The sequence below is a fragment of the Mytilus trossulus genome, chromosome 9, assembly GCF_036588685.1.
Source record: "Mytilus trossulus isolate FHL-02 chromosome 9, PNRI_Mtr1.1.1.hap1, whole genome shotgun sequence".
Lineage (NCBI taxonomy): Eukaryota > Metazoa > Mollusca > Bivalvia > Mytilida > Mytilidae > Mytilus > Mytilus trossulus.
This window is the reverse complement of record NC_086381.1, coordinates 49,466,653-49,482,655: the sequence shown is the minus strand read 5'-3', so window position 1 is coordinate 49,482,655 and position 16,003 is coordinate 49,466,653. Positions and strand designations below refer to the sequence as shown.

General features: G+C 31.4%; 1 long non-coding RNA gene across 1 annotated transcript; it reads left to right on the top strand.

The window, feature by feature from the left end:
- The first annotated feature begins 438 nt into the window (after positions 1 to 438).
- Positions 439 to 15,068, top strand: LOC134683967 (uncharacterized). The gene is made up of 3 exons (XR_010101128.1): positions 439 to 561; positions 4,362 to 4,459; positions 14,687 to 15,068. It is a non-coding gene; the product is annotated as an uncharacterized LOC134683967 (long non-coding RNA).
- Positions 15,069 to 16,003: the final 935 nt, after the last annotated feature.

Genomic DNA, 16,003 nt, shown 5'->3' with positions numbered 1-16,003 from the left:
TTCGTCCGTCCGTCCCATTTATATTTTCGTTGCATCTTTTTCAGGAACTACATTACAAGGATTTCTAAAAGGTTAATTGAAGCCAGCTATGTCGTGTGATGCGTTTTCAAATTCATTACTCATACACCTTATCGCTATTTCCGCTTGACCCGAGAATCTGTTCCGCTTGAACTTTTGGCGTCATACAACAATCACTTTTCCATTGTGGCGTCAGACATTTTGAATTATGACGTCAAAATTTTACGGGACCCTGTGTGATGTCCAGTAATGGCGGACAAATAGCGATAAGGTGTATTACATGACAGCCAAGTCGAAAATTGTCGTCACATTTTTCTCAGGAATTTAAAATACAATGATTTCTGAAATTTAATTTCAAGATTTGTATAAGTCAGTTCAGTCCGGAATGCGGTTCGATAAAATTACTCCCCTTGTTTATTTCGCTCTCCTGTCAAATCATGTAATTTCGCTTCCTCCAATGGTAGACGCTATAACGATGGGTGTCGTCAAGATCGGTACAATTAAAGGAAACAGATAGGAATTACACGATTCCCATTGGTATAGGTGAGTTGTTTAATAGTTGTTGCTTCAAAATAAATGCATGTTGTAGAATAATTCGTAGTCATGAATAGCTGGAAAGGAAGGAAACATGTTGCTACGATGACCCGGAAACCGAAAGTAGATTTTGTTTTTAAAATCTAGAGACGATCCCTCTGAGTGTGCCACCTACATATTCAAACATGTGTACAACCACTATATCCCCTATCTATATAATATTTTTTCATAATTATGTGATATAGAGCAAAAAAAGGTAGCAGTTTTTTGTGCCTTGTTGTTAAGCATTTCCAGGGGAGATAATGTTACTTTTATGGGTTTGTTTGATAGGTTTGTTACAATGTAACATTATATAACATTATATAATATACACTTAAAAAGTTGCTAATAAAGTGCTTATCACTCAAAATGAACTCATGATCATCATGTTCATTATTTTAGTTGCCAGATTATTGATTTTTTATCCTATATTCTTATTTTGTGTGATGTATTATTACAAAAAGGGGGGGGGGCTTTAAAAAAAACCCTCAATACTTAATAATTCCATTATGGCTGAATTGATGTACAGAACAAGATAGAAATTTCATGTTTTAATTCTATTTATTGTCATATATTTCTTAGAAATGTTGAATATAGTACTTTTTAGTATTTATACATGTTGTGTGTATCCATCTCATTTTTTAAATTCATTAGTTATACATGCATCTTTTAAGAACATATGAAATCACCTAACATTGATAATTAAGCTGAAAAGGTCAATGAATCTAGTACATTTCACCAATAAGTATAAAGACCAATGAAAACATTTGATTTGATTTCAAAACTTTGCCAATTAAATAACATAAAGATGTTGTGGTTTCAAAGACAAATACACTAAAATACTAATGAAGCATTTTTGATGATGTACATTGTAATTCAAACAGAATGTGATATATGCATGAACCTGTGTATCCACAAATGCAAGATGATTTAAATGAAAAAGGCCACATACATAGAACATGCAGATATTTTGTTGTATTAACTGTATGAATTTCAAAAGCAACTTAAAAAAAATATATAAAATTTGATAAATACTTCTTCTGGTCAGTTGGACATTTTTCATTAGGTAACTCAAACAGAATCGGATATCTACATGTACAGTCATGGGACAAAAGTGAGTTCCCAGTCCAAAAAAGTATATGTATACAAGAATATTTAAATAAAAAGGTCAAGAATAGACAAATTGAAGTCATTGAAAGTACATCTATTGATATTGTTTTGTAACTGTATGAAGTTAAAAGAGACCATCTTTACAAAATAAATTTATAAATCTTTCTTTAGTTCAGTTGTTGTAAATTTTGTCTTGGTGATCATTGAAAGTCAGTTAAATGAGTTTAGTATTTCTCTTAATCAGCACCAGGATATACTGTTTCAATTACTTTCATTTGATTCAATAATTTTACACCAGTGTTTCTTTTAAAAATTCAGTATACTGCATGATTAAAAATTGTCCATACAAAAGTATTTTGGCCAGAAGATCAAGTTTAAACATTTTGTAGTCATATAATACATGTTTAGACAGACACACCTTTGAACAGTTATCTGCAGGTCATGATGCTGTTCTATTTCTTTTTAGCTGTGCCAGGGGGAGCATCATTCTATTTTATATACATTTAAACTATAAAACATGTGATCAGTATCTTAAAAATGTGACAATAATTGATAGAAAACAATATTAATACACTGTAATTGATTTACCTTCATCATGTTCATCCGATAAGCTATAAACACATATACTGTCCTAAATCCATGCACAAGAAAGTGAAAATTTCATATCTTCTCTCAATTATAAAATGGTTTAGTAGGGCTATAAATTTGTCATTTCATACTGATAAGGCGACTGTTTATATCACTTAACAAACAGATGTTTTTAAACACAAAATTGTAACATTTTGAAAGTTTTAGGAAAATGCACAGACACATTGGGGTTGAAAAGCCTCCCCCTTTTAAATTAAAAAAAATTGGGGGGGGGGGGGGATATTCCTTGAGTTTGTTAATCATGACTTTCAAGGTTTATTTCAAAACTAATTATTTTTGTAGATGGTTTTTAAATAATTCTTATCTTGCAATTTTTGAAAGAAAACAAATTTTGTAAACAAAAATTTAATCACATACATTTGTATATATAATGAAAAAAAAGACACTATTCTTGATTGATATTGTGTATTTCATCTTTATTTCTTCTTGCAACAATTTTCACCTATAAATTGAAAGAGAAACCATGTGGTATCTGTGAACTAACATAATATAATTGATGTGACAGTTTAATTTTAAAATATGGTGTTTTCTAAGTGGTGCAGGAGATAAGTTCACTTTTTATTCAACATCATTTTGATGCAAATTCTTGGGCTTAGATCATGGACTGTATAACCCTAATTTACTTTTGTTGTCACTCCTGAAATAATTCAAACTCTATAAATTTAATTATATAAGGACTACTCTCTTTAATTCATATATATATATACATATATATATGAATTAAAGAAAGTAATATATATATATTTTTATATCAAAGTATTTTATCATATGAAAATATGATTTGGTATGATTGGCAATGACATAAGAGACCAAAAAAACTCAGAAATTAACAATTACAGGTAACTGTACAGCCTTCATCAATGAGCAAAGCCTACATTGCACAGCAAGCTATAAAAGGCCATGTAATGTCAATGTAAAACAATTCAATCGCGGCCTATCATGTTTATAAATTTATGATTTGTAAATTGAATTGAAGTGACTATATATTTCAAAAACATAGTCTATAAATTATACACATAATTAAGATTTCACTATTGATTGATTATGGTGCTTGTAGGAATTTCTTTTTATTTAAAATAATTGATTGATTATGGTGCTTGTAGGAATTTCTTTTTATTTAGAATAATTTAATTAATTTAAAAGTTTAATTATCTGATATGTTAGTTCCTGCCTAATGCATGAAAATAATATCTATTCTATTCATCTGGACTTGACTCTATGGTGTTTTGAACTTCAGAAAGACTTTTTATGCAAACTTTAATATATAGAATTGGGTGATGAACAACCTGTTATTTTTTATTTTGGCTGAAGAAGCCTTATAAGGCCCGAATCATTCATCTATGTCATATAAATGGTGGTTGGCATGGTTTGGTTTCTCCTAAATTTTATGCCCATATCACACTTTGTGACAGTGAGTGGTATATATAGTTTTACCCTTGTCAGTCTGTCCATATGTTCCATTCTTTGCCAAATTAAGCTTTAGGTCTGTTTCTCATTGTTCCAAAAATTTCACATGGTGTACATGTAGAATTGATACTTGGCCAGGTGGATAGTTCTTGGGGAGTACTATACACAGTTCCCTTTAATTAGGTAACTTTGACCTGTTGCAAATGTATGTATGAAAGAGTTATTACTTGTTTAATTTTGCCTTTTGGTTTATTTCTCATGCAAGACATGTAAGGCATTGAAATTTGGTCAGTGGACAGTTCTTTTATAGTACTAATGGTTCAATTTTACCAACATTTTACACATGAACAACCTTTATTGGCTTTATATAGACACACTCTCTACTTTAAATAAAATAATAGATAAAATGTTTAGCATGAATAAACTAAATATTTTTCAAATCCATCAGATAAAAGATATGCCTTGCACAAAAGATGAATGGTCTGTGCCTAATATAATATGAAAATTGTTTTTGCTATATACTATCTCACTCCAGTTAACATGTTGAAAGATGGATGGTTATTTTTAAAAAATGCTTACACTTTTCTTTTTGAATTATCTTGCAGGAGAAGATTTCTGTTTAGGACAAAATGTCAAGGGCTAAACTGGTCTTTAGATTTAGCTACAAAATTATATATTATGAAGATCAATATTTATTTTACAAGTAAGTAAAAAAAATATCTAGTTGGGATAGAAGTAGATCTATAAGTTTCAGACTTATGGGAATTTATTTTTTACAAAGGTCAAGATTTTTCATGTCATTCTGTAACTAGAAATAACTTGTTCAATATACTTCAAATGTTACATATTTGTATGTTAACTTATGTTGGTCTATGTTTCATTTTTCAATTTTCAGAGTTATCATGGTATTAAATGGGGCTTTATTAAGTTATGGGAAGGGCTCAAGATTTGTCATGTAACATCTTTTTCAATATTCTTTAAATTTTACACAATTGTTTATACAGTATGTATAATTTTTGATAAAAAATACATAATATAAGTTTTAGATTTATGGGAATTTAAAACCAAAAAGGGGGTGGGTCAAGATTTTACATTTCCCACAATATCTTTAAACCAATGTACTTCAAACTTTTCACAAGTATTTGTTATGATGGTCTCATACTTTAGGAGAACATTTAGTTTTACAGTTCTTATGGTTATTCAACTTTATTTAAAAAAAAAAGGGGAGTGTCAAGAATTATAAATTATATAAATATTCATCATATGTAAAACTTGTGGTTAGTTTACTTCAAATTTTACACAAAAACATGTGTGTAATAAGGGAGCAACCATCTACCATGTAACTTCGAAAAAAAGGGAAAAATGGGGGTGAGGAAATGGTTGTTTGTGATTCAGTTTTTATTTTGGCTCAAGACACAAACAATTTCTGTCTGATTTTAAATGCTATGATTCTGAATTTTGATAATATTTTACAAAGTTTAACATAAACATAAGCTTTGGGTAAAGAAAGATAGTTTCATAATTTTTTTTATCATTTGATTGAACATTGAACAGAATATATTTTATATCAATTTGGTTACCCTGGAAGTAAAATTGTCATTCTCTTAACAGAAAAAAATAAATGTGCAAAAAGTTATAGTATATAACTTCTTATAATAGCAACAATCAACATGTTGTCTATTTAGTCATAAATCAGTTTGTTGAAATAACCTGATCAGTTGCAGATATAGAAATTCATAATAGGGGGCCCACTGACTACCCAAGAGGGTGCCTGCTCCAGTCATGCTTCAGTGATTCCCTATATAATCAACCAGTTTTTTCCCAGATAAGGGGGACCCCACTCTAAATCGGCCTCTGCTGATTCAGTTACTGATTTGAAATCATATATTAATGTCTAAGATTTTAAATTGTAGGATTTCAAGATTATTGTATTGATTTATTTTATTATATCTTTTTTTGGCTCTCTCATTGAATCCATCAGGTTTAAGAAATATTTATTATTTGTCTAAATATCAGAACAACTATGTTGTACTTAATTTTTGTTCTTTCCTAGCTGGGTTTTGAACTTATGCTACTGTAACTGAGATATATATATATATATATAGTGTATATAAACTCGATGAAAAATGCAAAAGACATCAAGAGGACGTTGCAAATCTCCTGTTAATTTGGCTATTAGTTAAATACTGACAACATTGAAGGTTTGCATTCTGTCCAACTGTTGTCCATCAGTCAGTCTGGTAAAATAGTTTCAACATTTTAGCTCACCTGGCTCTAAGGGCCAAGTGAGCTTTTCTCATCACTTGCTGTTCATCCATGTTGTCTGTTGTTATTAACTTTTACATTGCTATCAGAAAATCTCACATGGGCGTGACCAAGTGCAAAAACAAATTTATTTAATCATTTTTCTCAATAAAAATGTTGGTTTCTGAATACCACTTAAGAAATCGTGACCCATCTTGGACAATCAACCTTTAAATAAATAATTTTTATAATATGTCTCATATCTTGAATCACTAAAACCATATGCTGATAACTATATTTCTTCTATTTTTAGCTCATCTGGCCCAAAGGGCCAAGTGAGCTTTTCTCATCACTTTGCATCCATCATCTCCTTCCTTGTTGTCCGTCGTGTTAACTTTTACAAAAATCTTCTTCTCTTAAACTGCTGGGCCAAATTCAACCAAAATTGGCCACAATTATCATTGGGGTATTTAGTTTAAAAAAAGAGTGTCCAACCAACCAACTTTTTTCACAATTTTTTCCACTGTCACTTCTGGAGTCAAGTTTAACATAGATAGAGATCATTGTAACCAACAAAGTTGTTCAGTAAAGTAAGGTTTACAAACACATCACCAACACCAAAACACAATTTTGTCATGAATTCATCTGTGTCCTTTGTTTAATATCCTCATTGACCAAGGTGAGAGACACAGGCTCTTCCGAGCCTCTAGTTTTTCCTTTTTGTCTCGACTTGACGGAGTCAAAAAGCGAGACATAGTTATGCTGTTGATGGCGACAGCGTCAACAATGTATTAGTTTGTGATTAGCTCAGTTTTATGGGGAACCACTAGTGGTATGTCAATGATAATTGTTATGCAGATGTATTACTATTGCCACATCTCATTGTGATGGAGATTTTTTGGCTCCGCTCCCTCAGTCATGGTATATAGACTTTGAATGATTTGCTTACTTTACATGTATTACCGGTACTTTGTGATTAGGTCAGTTTATGGAGATCCACTTGTGGTACATCAATGATAATTGGTATGCAGATGTATTAGCATTGTCACATCTCATTGCCATGGATATTTTTTGGCTCCGCCCCCTCAGTCATGGTCTATTGACTTTGATTGGTTTGCTTACATTACATGTATTAGTTTGTGATTAGGTCAATTTTGGGGATCCACTTGTGGTAGGTCATTGATATTTGGTTTGCAATTGTATTAGCATTAATTGGCACAATTCATTGCCAAAATTACAAAAAGGCGAGACATATCTCTGAGAACAGTTTATTCTGGAAGATATTGAAATGGTACTTGGTGTTTTGTTTTATAATGAAAAGTTACAGATCAAGTGCAAATTATTTGAGGTTCTTTATATGTAATGGTCCCTAAAATAATCAAGTTTCAGCTCTGTTTTTTTCTGGATGCTTGAACATATTGATTTGGTAATTGGTATATAGTTTTATCATGACAAATTACAGTTCAAGTTTAAATTTTGTTTTTTGGTTTAATGGTTTTCTGCAGAATTGTGGAAAATTTACTTATATAATCAGTTTTCCACACTTTTTTTTGTCATACTTGAAGATATTATATATAGGAAGATGTGTTGTTATGAGTGCCAATGAGACAACTCTCCGACCAAATATCGTTAACAATTGATACATATATTTGTTATACAGTCAACACCATGACAAGTTAAAGATCAAATTTAAATTTTGTTCCAGTAAATGTATTTTTATCAGGTAGGGGACTATGTATTACCATGCTATACTCTCAGAATGCTTGGTTTTTTTTTTTAAGTCTTATTGATTATAAATTTTAACCTGAGAGTCCAATTAGGAAGTTAAATATTTATGAAGTGAAGTTAGTTTTACATGAACCTTTAATAATAGAGTGGAAATGAAGTTTTACCAAGTATGTCATATTAACAAGTTGACACAATAATGTTAAATCATATACATAATCATTATCAGTACATTAATAAAGGTTGTAACAGGAAATTGTTGCAACTCTTTCTTACTTATTTAAACAACATCCAATAAGAAAGCCTTGCATTATACAACATAAACATAGATCCTCACAAAATTACTTATAAAAAGTCCAAGAAGTTTCAGAACCTAAATTATTCACACTATCCGAACAAAAAAACATCAATGGGATATAGCTTTGCATTATTAAACATAAAAAAATCCGAAAAAACAATCATTAAAAAGTTTAGAAAGTGTCTGAATTTAATCATTTAAAGTGTCTGAAATTATTCACCCTATTCTCCATGTATATATATACAGTTGGCTTCAATTTCATTCAAAAACCTTAACTAGGAAAGCCTTTTTAACAAAACATAAACATAAATCCTCACAAAAATAGTTTCAAAAAGTATCAAAAAGTGTGTAAACATAAATCATTTATAAACATAAATCCTCACAAAAATAATAAAAACACAAATCCTCACAAAATAGTTAATAAAAAGTCACAAAAGTGCCTGAACCTAAATCATTCAAACAATCCTACATGATATATACAGTTGGCTTCAAATTCATCAACAAAACCTTCAATGGGAAAGCCTTGTTTTACTAAACAAACATAAATCCTCACAAAATAGTTAATAAAAAGTCACAAAAGTGTCTGAACCTAAATCATTCAAACTATCCTACATGATATATACAGTTGGCTTCAAATTCATCAACAAAACCTTCAATGGGAAAGCCTAACTTTACTAAACATAAACATAAATCCTCACAAAAATAGTTGTTAAAAAGTCACAAAAGTGTCTGAACCTAAATGACCCTAAATCATTCAAACTATATCCTACATGATATATACAGTTGGTTTCAATTTCATTCAAAACACCTTCAATGGGAAAGCCTTGCTTCACTAAAAAAGATAATAAAAAGGTCACATAAGTGTCTGAACCTAAATCATTCAAACTATCCTACACAATATATACAGTTGGCTTCAAGTTCATCAACAAAACATTCAATGGGAAAGCCTTGCTTTACTAAAATAGATAATAAAAAGTCACATAAGTGTCTGAACCTAAATCATTCAAACTATCCTACACAATATATACAGTTGGCTTCAAGTTCATCAACAAAACCTTCAATGGGAAAACCTTGCTTTACTAAAGATAAACATAAATCCTCACAAAAATAGTTATTAAAAAGTCAAAAAAATGTTTGAACCTAAATAATCCTAAATTATTCAAACTATCCTACATGATATGTACAGTTGGTTTCAATTTCATTCAAAACACCTTCAATGGGAAAGCCTTGCTTCACTAAAATAGATAATAAAAAGTCATATTAGTGTCTGAACCTGAATCATTCAAACTATCCTACATGATATGTACAGTTGGTTTCAATTTCATTCAAAACACCTTCAATGGGAAAGCCTTGCTTCACTAAAATAGATAATAAAAAGTCACATTAGTGTCTGAACCTGAATCATTCAAACTATCCTACACAATATATACACTGAGTTGGCTTCAAGTTCATCAAGAAAACCTTCAATGGGAAAGCCTTGCTTTACTAAACATAAACATAAATCCTCACAAAAAAAGTTAATAAAAACACAAATCTCACAAAATAGTTAATAAAAAGTCACAAAAGTGTCTGAACCTAAATCATTCAAACAATCCTACACTATATACAGTTGGCTTCAAATTCATCAACACAAACTTCAATGGGAAAGCCTTGCTTTACTAAACATCAACATAAATCCTCACAAAATAGTTAATAAAAAGTCGCAAAAGTGCCTGAACCTGAATTATCCTAAATCATTTAAACTATCCTACATGATATATACAGTTGGTTTCAATTTCATTCAAAACACCTTCAATGGGAAAGCCTTGCTTTTCTAAACATAAACATAAATCCTCACAAAAAAAGTTAATTAAAGATCACAAAAGTGTCTGAACCTTTATCATTCAAACTATCCTACATGATATATACAGTTGGCTTCAAGGTCATCAACAAAACCTTCAATGGGAAAGCCGTGCTTTACTAAACATAAACATAAATCCTCACAAAATAGTTAATAAAAAGTCACAAAAGTGTCTGAAACTAAATTATTCAAACTATCCTACACAATATATACAGTTGGCTTCAAGTTCATCCACAAAACCTTCAAAAGGAAAGTCTTGCTAAAATACTAAACATAAACATAAATCCTCACAAAATAGTTAATAAAAAGTCACAAAAGTGCCTGAACCTAAATTATCCTAAATCATTTAAACTATCCTACATGATATATACAGTTGGTTTCAATTTCATTCAAAACACCTTCAATAGGAAAGCCTTGCTTTACTAAACATAAACATAAATCCTTACAAAAATAATAAAAACACAAATCTCACAAAATAGTTAATAAAAAGTCACAAAAGTGTCTGAACCTAAATCATTCAAACTATCCTACACAATATATACAGTTGGCTTCAAGTTCATCCACAAAACCTTCAATAGGAAAGTCTTGCTAAAATACTAAACATAAACATAAATCCTCACAAAATAGTTGTTAAAAAGTCACAAAAGTGTCTGAACCTAAATGATCCTAAATCATTCAAACTATCCTACATGATATATACAGTTGGTTTCAATTTCATTCAAAACACCTTCAATGGGAAAGCCTTGCTTCACTAAAATAGATAATAAAAAGTCACATTAGTGTCTGAACCTGAATCATTCAAACTATCATACACAATATATACACTGAGTTGGCTTCAAGTTCATCAACAAAACCTTCAATGGGAAAGCCTTACTTTACTAAACATAAAAATAAATCCTCACAAAATACTTGTTAAAAAGTCACAAAAGTGTCTGAACCGAAATCATTCAAACTATCCTACACAATATATACAGTTGGCTTCAAGTTCATCCACAAAACCTTCAATGGGAAAGCCTTGCTTTACTAAACATAAATCCTTACAAAATTAATAAAAACACAAATCTCACAAAATAGTTAATGAAAAGTCACAAAAGTGTCTGAACCTAAATCATTAAAACAATCCTACACAATATATACAGTTGGCTTAAAATTCATCAACACAAACTTCAATGGGAAAGCCTTGCTTTACTAAACATAAACATAAATCCTCACAAAATAGTTGTTAAAAAGTCACAAAAGTGCCGGAACCTAAATTATCCTCAATCATTTAAACTATCCTACATGATATATACAGTTGGTTTAAATTTCATTCAAAGCACCTTCAATGGGAAAGCCTGGCTTTACTAAACATAAACATAAATCCTCACAAAAAAAGTTAATAAAAAGTCACAAAAGTGTCTAAACCTAAATCATTCAAACTATCCCACACAACATATACAGTTGGCTTCAAGTTCATCAACAAAACCTTAATGGGAAAGCCTTGCTTTACTAAACATAAACATAAATCCTCACAAAACAGTTGTTAAAAAGTCACAAAAGTGTCTGAACCAAAATGATCCTAAATCATACAAACTATCCTACATGATATGTACAGTTTGTTTCAATTTCATTCAAAACACCTTCAATGGGAAAGCCTTGCTTTACTAAAATAGATAATAAAAAGTCACACTAGTGTTTGAACCTAAATCATTCAAACTATCCTACACAATATATACACTGAGTTGGCTTCAAGTTTATCAACAAAACCTTCAATAAGAAAGCCTTGCTTTACTAAACATAAACATAAATCCTCACAAAAAAAGTTAATAAAAAGTCACAAAAGTGTCTGAACCTTTATCATTCAAACTATCCCACACAATATATACAGTTGGCTTCAAGTTCATCAACAAAACATTCAATGGGAAAGCCTTGCTTTACTAAACATAAACATAAATCCTCACAAAATAGTTGTTAAAAAGTCACAAAAGTGTCTGAACCTAAATGATCCTAAATCATTCAAACTATCCTACATGATATATACAGTTGGTTTCAATTTCATTCAAAACACCTGCAATGGGAAAGCCTTGCTTCACTAAAATAGATAATAAAAAGTCACATAAGTGTCTGAACCTAAATCATTCAAACTATCCTACACAATATATACAGTTGGCTTCAAGTTCATCCACAAAACCTTCAATGGGAAAGCCTTGCTTTACTAAACATAAACCCTCACAAAATAGTTGTTAAAAAGTCACAAAAGTGTCTGAACCTAAATCATTCAAACTATCCCACACAATATATACAGTTGGCTTCAAGTTCATCAACAAAACATTCAATGGGAAAGCCTTGCTTTACTAAACATAAACATAAATCCTCACAAAATAGTTGTTAAAAAGTCACAAAAGTGTCTGAACCTAAATGATCCTAAATCATTCATACTATCCTACACAATATATACAGTTGGCTTCAAGTTCATCAACAAAACCTTCAATGGGAAAGCCTTGCTTTACCAAACATAAACATAAATCCTCACAAAAATAGTTGTTAAAAAGTCACAAAAGTGCCTGAACCTATTTTAATTCTAGCTATTCTACATGATATATACAGTTGGCTACCATTTCATCCACAAAACCTTCAATGGGAAAAACATAAATCCTCACAAAAACAGTTATTTAAAAGTCATTAAAGTGTATTAACCTAAATCATTGAAACTATCCCTAGTTAGTTCCAATGCTGTCATCATCAGAATCATCATTCTCATCTTGTATGTATAGTGCAGCTTCTTCAAGTTCTATTTCCAGTGTTTTTGAAACAGAATTATTACTGCAATTTTTACAGTTCATACACGAACAACCAGGACCACATTCATTGTTATTTTTCTTGCATTTGCATGTATTTTTTATGCAACCTTTCTTGCATTTGCAACCTCGTAAGAGCCAATCGACATGCTTTTGAACGGACTTAATATGAGTCTCGTCATCCCAATGAGGAGAAAGAATATTATCTATAATGGAAAAACCATGATCTTGGAAGGATGGCAAGTTCATTATAGTGTTTGATGACAAGTCATACATTTTTGAAATAAGACATGTTCGTCTCCAGTGATAGTACAATGCACCTATACTTGGAGGAATTTCATCTTCATATGAAACTCTAACTTGGACCTTGTCCCTAATATGGCTTAGCCAATACTCATGTACTTTTCTAACATTGAAATTATGGTTCCTTTGAAAGAATTCTTTGAAAAGCTCATTTGCATTTCTGAAGTCTGGAAGGAACTCTGTAGCATGTTTTTTGAAGTACAGAGATCCAATAAGCCTTACAAATGATAAGAAACCATGTTCTTCTGTGTCTGATGATAGATAACCAGGTACTATGTTTTGGTTACCTGTTATGAAATCTGCATATTGGAATAAAGTATTGAAAAAGAGAGCCTTGCCAAAACCAACAAAAAATGAAATATAGTCACAGCCACTACATATGTAAAGAATTTGAATAGTTTTGCAAATGTTCTCTCTAGAAATACTACCGAGATCGGGATCGCTGTACAAAGAATTGACAAGCGTATTGAAGTGGAGATACTTAACATTATCACCTAACATGTTCTGCTGAATTATTATGTTTTTGGTTGTTAGAGTTCTACTAACATGGGACAAACCAATGAAATATACATCTGTGTCAGGGGAATAAATCAATATATTTTTATTGTTGTCGCTTGTATTTAAAACATGGGCCCAAATAAGTGTATCGCTTTCCTCGTGGTTAGAGACAAGCTTGTCAACTAAAAATTTTGTACCGATCCCTTTGATTCCATAACAATTACCATGATCGAAGCACCCACCCAGAATAAAAGTTTGATTTTCCTTAAGATGAGGTTGCACAAGACATAGAAGTTCTTGACCAAGAAGCCTAATATATTTCCGTTTGTTTTCACGATTTTTAAGAAAATCCATCCATTTTCCTTTTGGTAATTCGGACAGGAAGTTGAATTCTAATGTTTTGTATGGGTTTTCTTTGAGGTTTTTGTCCCGTCTTGACCTTTCAAGATCTTTTAAAGATGGTTTATCATTAGTTAGAGAATTCGGTCTGTCAAATAAAATATGTATTTCATTGGCTGACAGCTTTGCGTGAGGTAGAATCCATCTTCTAACCAAATGTTCGATGATGTCTTTGAATCTTTTATGATGGGATCTTATGGGTTTACTGTTGATCATAAACATGCCCTCAATTATAACCAGGTGTTCATTGAAAGACTGTGGTAACCTTTCTAGTTGAACTTTTTCGTATCTGCCACAAAGTGACCTAGTTGCATTTGACTTTGTGTCTTGGTGATGCATCGAACCATCTGTCATACAAATAGCACGCGGAAATGGGATGTACTGGCGGAAATTACTTAAAGGATTCCCGGATTTCATTGAGAAAGCCATCTCACTTTTCAAGCACCTGTTGTACAGTGTCTTTTCTTTTGTATCAGTATTACGCTTATTGGTTTGCTTTGATTTTGTTGTAGCAAATGTACGTAATGTTTTTTTTCGTACTGGTGCGGTAGTACTAGGGCAATTTAAAATTCTTGATCGAACGAAGTTTTCCATGCATGTTTGACCAATATTGTAAAAGTTAATCAAGTCAAAATGAACGACCCCTTCAGCTTTTTGGCAGGAAAACAATTTTAATAAACCTCTGTTGATTTCAGAATTATACCCAAAAACGTTAACCTCTAAGATTTTGTTAACGTACATGGTACAAATCTGTTTATCTTGAGATAGTTTAGATGGAGAAAATCCCTTTTCTGACAAAGTGTTGTCACTATTAAGGTTTAATTGCTTGTTTAAATTTTTTTGCAGGGATGCTCTAAAAGGAAGATAGACAGCGATTTTATCAAGCAGTTCCGGGGATGGTTTACGAACCGATTCTTTAACATCGCGGTTTATAAGAGACTCGTGAGCCTCGTCTAGGGCAAGCTGCTGCCATGCCCTACCTGTTACGCTGGCAGAAAAACCTCCATTTTGAAAGCACGTTAAAATTTCTCGTGGAAGTTCTGCTATGTCTGCCAGATGTCTTGGAATTATTCTCAAGTACATATGTCTATCAAAGGCATGGAACAAAGGGTTGAGGCTTTTCAGTGATGCTAATCTGAGATTCCAATTTGAACTACGGAAAGCAATATACAAAGATATGTAGGAGAAACAATCTCTATGAATAAAATTATTCCAAAATAGGAACGTATCATCTGTCTTGTTTTTCTTCATACAGAATTTGTCAAACTCATCCATAAGAGAAGTGATGTCAATGTCTCCTTCATACCTTTGTAATACTGTTTGTAAATCAGACACACAGTTATTTTTTGTTTGCCTCACATACTTATTTATTTCCGATACTAGCTCTAACGTTTTTTTATTTAATTGCTCGGATGTTAGAGCTTTGTCATTGGTTTCCCCCCTTTGTTCCAAGAACTTGAGAATCTGAACTCTGTAAAAGCTCTCCCAAACATTAAGCAAGAATAAATGAGTTTTTTTAAAATTCGAGCCCTGTTCAAGAACAGTCAAAAGACCATCTTCCTTGTGATTAATTTTTGCTATCTCTTTGAGACCGGCATCAAAATAAATTTTAAATAAAACGGGTTGTACATTTTTTAAAATATGCCAGTCACCTGGAAATGGTAATACCCAAGAAAGCTCTTCGGTATATTCATTTTTTAATTTACAAAAAATGTCAAAGGTTTTTGCATCCCCAACAATTATCATGTGACTTTTTGATTTGTCAATATCAAACAAATTGTGGATATTTTCCAAAACATGTTTTATAGTCTCTTTGTTATCGCATGGTTCATTTAAAACTCCTAGATAAACAACGTTAGCTTTTTCTGTTTGGTTATTTTCAAATTGGGATAAATAATTTTTAAGTTCAGGGATGCACATGTCTGAATTTTCAACACAGTTCTTCTGCAAAATGAATTCAAACATTTTTTTTCTGATGTCAGTAACCTCAAGCTGTTCAACGTCATTTTGGAGAAAAGAAAGCATAGAGACCTGATTACCTGTTGTCAAAGCTTCAGATGAACTAATATTGAGCGTATTTGGTTTAGGCTGTAGAGCCTGGTACGATGTAGCATGTATACCTCTTTGTGGGTCATTTATTTTAGCGGATGCATGAGGCTGTCC